The 6000-nt window shown below is 42.8% G+C and overlaps 1 pseudogene; it reads right to left on the reverse strand.

The window, feature by feature from the left end:
• Positions 1 to 5565, reverse strand: part of LOC139917707 (fidgetin-like) — a 30731-nt pseudogene extending 25166 nt beyond the window's left edge.
• Positions 5566 to 6000: the final 435 nt, after the last annotated feature.

Below are 6000 nucleotides of genomic sequence, written 5' to 3' on the forward strand. Positions count from 1 at the left end.
ACTGACCCTGGATCTGCTGTAGTCCGCCTCTCCGGAGCAAATAAACCCTGTGAGTGCGGAGGTGACACACTTCTAAAACTGTGTAATCTGTTTTCATCGTGTATTCAGACTTCACACTTCAATTTCATTTCTTTTCTTGGCTTTTTTTTCTTATGTGAACGTGTTGTTACATAATTTAACATGGATTTAAGAATGTGACTGCAGAACTGCACTTATTTAAACATATTTTAACGTGGATATTTTATGATATCTTATCTTAACATATCATTGGATATCTATCAGTCCAGTTTATGTCCCATCACATCCTGTGTACTGATAAATTCTCATGGGAAAATAGATATCCACACAAACCTTATCAAACACAACTGATTTTTCAAGTGTCACGTATTATCATGGTGCCATAATACATAAAAACCATTATGGTGGTATTAAGTATCACAGGTTACAGCAGGGTCTCCAGTTGTAAGCTGTAACTCTAAGTACTATTCCGCCCCGGAGTCAGTCTTCTATGGATACTCCTCGCCTTAAGTACACCCATCAGATTTTGACTGGATAATAACCAGTCAGCACTGGGAGAGAGACATGAGGGCAGACAAGAATGAATATAAATCGGTGTGTGTGTGTGTGTGTGTGTGTGAGGGTTTGAGAGAAAGGTTGACTTCAATTGCAACACGGATCTGTGCTGTGCGCTTTGAAAAGGGAAGCAAAAAAAATTAAATAAAAAATTAAATAAAAAAAACCCCATCAGCCAGCAACTGTCAGTCACAACAGCAATGGTCAAAAAAAGAAAAGAAAAAAAAAAAAACACACATTTGAAAAAATAAAAATAAAAAACAGCCAGTGAGCTTCCTCCAATTCTGAAAGAGGGAGGGAGGGGGGGTAAAGGGGGAAGAGAAAGAGGAGGGAAAAGGGGAGTGTGTGTGTGTTGGGGGGGATAGAGGGGGTGGAGTGTGTGTAGCAGAGCAAGGGGTGTCAAGGATTTTAAGGATTGGCGTCCGCTCATCTACGGTGAAACGCGTCTCGCGGGCCCGGCGCACGCGGCTACCGACAGCTGCCTGCCGTCTCCGGGAAGAGGAAACTTAGATCAGCGAGGAGGGGCTGTCAGCGAGCATGCAGAGAAACACACAAAGACTACACAGCCTCGCTACAGTTAGCTGACACACGGCCCGAGAGGGAGAGAGAGGGAGAGAGGGAGAGAGAGGAGGGGAAGAAGGAGGGTGCAGGGAGAAATAAGTGGACAAAGAGTGAAATAGATGAGAGGGAGCGAGGAGACAAGACAGGCTGACGTACTGTCGAGCAAACGTGGAAAAAGGGGAGGAAGGGAGGAGGGGGGGAGAGAAAGATGAGAAGACAGAGAGAGAGAGAGAGAGAGAGAGAGGGAGAGAGAGAGTGAAACAGACAGACAGGTCCGAGAGGGATTTGTTCTATTTGCATGCGCCGGGCTCCCATGGGGTCTCGCGCCGCTCCGCGAGCCGAGAGCACAAAAGACAACACTTAACATATTTGCTAAAAGATGACAACCCTGCCTGCATCTCGTTTTTTGAAGGGGCCCCTTTGTCAGGACGCGCCGACAGGAGAAATCCACTGATACGGACGCGCCGGAGACTAACAAATGTCTCTCTCTCTCAGTATCTAAAAAAGCACAATATTCCCTCTCCCCATCGCCTTACATCTGCGTCTTGGCACAAGTCCCGTGGGGCGGGCTGGATGGTGCGCCGGTGGCTCCGGGGATGGTAAAACAGCCTTTAATGGTAAACATTACAGACTGATAGAAAGTGTCAGGATAATTTATTTATACGGTCCCACTGGGACTAGCTTAGCCACCCTCGCGCCACGCCGGCTCTCTCTATTCATTTGCGCGTCTGAGGGAAAGTCGGTATTTAGATAAATAAAGGGAGAGGAGAAGGCAGTGTAAAGGGGTCCCTGTTTGTAAAGCAGTTTTTCTTCTATTCCTATTATCTCTCCTCTCTCTGTCCCTATTAGCTCTATACCGGGGGGCTGGCGGAGATGTGAGGCGATACGTTACGTGTATAATGAGGGGGATTATTGCTACTGTCACTGCAACACGCACAGACAGGGGCTGCAGAGGACAGATCTTAAACCGAGTACTGTAGCAAACAAGCAGACTTGGAGAAATAAACACACCGCCGAGGATTTACATTATTTACATTGCACACAGAACCTATGGAGGGACGGTTAGGCGTTCATACACACACACACACACACACACACACACACACACATATACACACTCACACGTGCACGCGCATACACAAACTTGCACCTCCCAGATCATGCATGCCATCCATCCCAACATCTTCAACTAGAATGTCAACGCTTATTTTTCACAATGTTCTTATTTCACCAAAAAATCATAACAGCAATGAAGCAAACACATGATTGCAGAATACTTCCTGGTGTGTCCTTCAATATCTCTAAGGTGGCCAATAAAGTCACAAATCAGAATCACAAATAGAATCTGCAGTCAGTCAGTTATAGTCATACACAAGTTATAAACAAATAAAAATGGACAAGTTGCTGAAAAACAATGGATTTCACATCTAAATTATCTACTATTTAAATATACGCTCATCTATATATCGTTATATTAGTATACAAAATAATAAGTATTTCAACAATAAAATAACACTTGATATTCAAAAATGAAGTGTTGTCATTCTAAGTTATATTTTTCATTAAATCTCAGGTTTGTGAATGCACACACACGCAGACATGCACACACACACACATCTATAAACAGAAATGTGCATGCAAACATATATAATGCAATAAATACGTGTATAGTATGTGTAAAAGCAATGTACGCACAAACAAGCACATCAGCAGGAGAGATAGTGAGAAAACAGCAAAGTAAAGGAAATAGCCGTGTGTGTGTGTGTGAGACTTGAATGAGAGACATAGAGAGAGAGACAGAGAGAGAGAGAGAGAGAGAGAGAGAGAGAGAGGTCAAAGGTGAAAGGTTGAGTCCTCACTAATAATTGATACAAAAACCGAGAATGTGCAATCGTGGAACTTATACCCTAGACACAGAGAAAGTTCACTGTATGTGGTTTATAATGTGATTATTCATTAGGAAACTATCTGCAGCCATTTGCACTTGCATCAGGGTGGGATGGCTATTTTGAATTTCAACAATCCGCCATTGTTCTAAATGAATGTGAAGGGCTGACTTGAGAAATTCACCGCACAGTTCCAGTAATGACACCCTGCTTCGTAAAAAACAACTCACAACCTAAATAAAATCATTTTTAAAATACAAATCACACTTTAAATTTTGATTTTATCCCTCACTGTCCCACATCCCTATATCAAAACTAACACATTTTGAATCATATCCTCTGCATGCACGATGCAAAATGTATTTTTCTAGCAAATCAGGAAGCATAATGTTAATGTTCACTCGTGTTGTTAATGTTAATTCTTGATTCCCTCACAGCATCGTTTTAATAACTATTAGTGACTGCACCTTCAGTGTAAAGCACAATGTAATGCAATGAGGCACAACTAATAAAAATCATGATCATAAATATGCATTTTCACTTTACACTGATTGAGGCCTAATTCACTGTGACTCCTGATGAAGCCCACAACCAATCACATTACATTCACATGATACTTGTTTCATTAAGTGATTAGTGAATTTGGCTGAATGCATTTTTTATGTTTGAATCAATAAACTCTGCAGTGCATTATATGTATTATATGTGTGTGTGCGTGTGTGTGTGCGTGTGTGTGTGTTAAAACACAAACCAAATGAGCAAACAATAGTCAACTGCTGTCACATCCTCCTATCCATTTTATTAATCCATATAGGCCTGCTTTTTAAAACAATCTGGTAAAATATTTCATAAGACTTGCAACTTTAATTCAAGTTTTTATAAAAATCTGTGGGCTATTTAGAGCTGCAAGTGAAACCCTGTATAATCTAAAACTATACTGTGAACAGCACATTATGGTCACCATTAAGTTATAATGATAAAGTCATAATAAGTAATAATAAGTAGGCATGTTAGTGGGGCTGTTGCAGGTGCACTGAGGCAGTCAGTTGTGTAAATATGTTTGGTCTATGAAAGGTGCACAACTGCATGACAACTGCGCAGCAACTGCGTTGTTTTTCTCTGAATATGAGGAAAATATAAAGACAAAAAAAACATAACCATGGCAGCTGCAATTCTATATAATACTTATATTAAAAAATAGCCCATATAATAATAATAATAAAAGAAAATAATTAATTTAAGCTGACATTGTTAATATAAAATCATTTTTCTTGTCAATTTGAGTAAAAAATGACTCACAAATGCAGATTTTTGTTTGCTTGTTTTACAGATAAATACAACAGCAGGCAGTGTGCGGCATGCCGACCATCATCTCTCCCTAACCAGCTACTGAAACTCACCTATGCAGTTTTTACAGCTCACAATATACCAATAAAAACCCCAGAAAGGGCAGAAGTTGATGGAAAAATAACCTACCATAGACGCTGCTGCTGCTGATCATGTCGTGCTGTAACGGGGAGAGGAAGAGGAGAGGAGAGCATTGGAATTAACTGCTGGTAGCAAAAAAAAGAGGAGGAATCCCCCCCAAAAAAACAGACAGCTTGCTTTACATTACAGATAGGCACACTTTTTCCCTTCCAGCACTCCTCGGATTTCAGCCTCGTCTGAAATGCGGGCCCTTCAAGTCGAGCAACTCAATAGGATAGGCTGCCTCTATCTAACCTACATGCATATCATTAGAAAGTGGATGTCAGTGGCGGCGGGGAGGAGGAGGAAGATGAGGAGGAGGGGGGGTCCAGGCAAAAATCAACTGGTGTGGCGTGTGTGGTCAGTGCGGAGAGGGGCTGTTTGGGAAATGACGCCCGCAGTGTCGCGTGAAGTTATATGTGTTGATGATAACGCCCTCAAATGTCCAAGCAGCGCTTTTAAAAAATACATGGTGCGGCGGCTGAGGCGCTGTGACATTGTATCCGCTCTTACCAAGCATGCATAGGGCAACTTGTTGTAACCGTATCACCACAGCCGACTGACTGACTGCGAGGCGGCTGGGGAAGAAAAAAACGCTCCCCTATACATGCAAGTTGAGCATTTATTCCTATGTAGTTCTATAGCGCTGCACAGCCGACGCACAGAACCGGGGAACCATACAGTGCAGCCTACGTGCCCATGCTGCTGCGATTTAACCGAGGCGCAGGTGCGCTCTTTCAAAATCACATAAGAAAAAACGGAGTAATTCGCACTCAGGTATCGTTTGCATTTCAGGGAACTTGTGAAATGAGAAACTGCACATGCACAACGCCTAAATAGAGCGCCGGAGCCTTTCTGTGCTCGTGATGGTCTCCTCCGTACAGACGCGCTGCTTTGACCACTCCGTCTAATTGCAGACGCAGCGGATCCCAGGACTATCCTTCCTTCCTTACCTGTTTTTGTTGCGACAGGTCGACCTCTCTGGGGGGGGCTTTAGGGTAGCATCGATCCCGACGAGGGCTTTTGCCGATGAATGCGGTGTTGAGGTTAAGCCGGGTTGCGTGCGATCTGAAACCATCCCAAGTTAACGCAGGAAACACTGACCACAGCCACTGCCATGTTGGAATTTCACCAACCCTGAACAGCTGCTTCACAGACTGACCAGTACGCTCCCCACTGCGCATGCGTCCAACGGAGGAAAAAAAAAAAAAAAAGAAAAAGAAAAAGAAGAAAAAAAGAAAGACTTAAAAAAATTCCCCAATCCCAATTATTGCCCATAAGGTTATTATGGGCGTCAATTGGGGATGGCCAGGCTGGCAGAGTGGGCACCGCGGCCATGGCTTAGTCTAAGTGAGTTCAAATTTGATTTTGTAGTTTTTTTTATTAGTAGGCTATAGGCTAATGGAGAGCTAAGATCAAGGACAAAATTGCCAGAAATCAATTTGGAAGCCATGGCTATATAAAGTCACATCAGCAAGCATTCAGGACCAGTGACCAGGGCAAAAAATACCCA

The sequence above is a fragment of the Centroberyx gerrardi genome, chromosome 21 (assembly GCF_048128805.1).
Source record: "Centroberyx gerrardi isolate f3 chromosome 21, fCenGer3.hap1.cur.20231027, whole genome shotgun sequence".
NCBI classification, from domain to species: Eukaryota; Metazoa; Chordata; class Actinopteri; order Beryciformes; family Berycidae; genus Centroberyx; species Centroberyx gerrardi.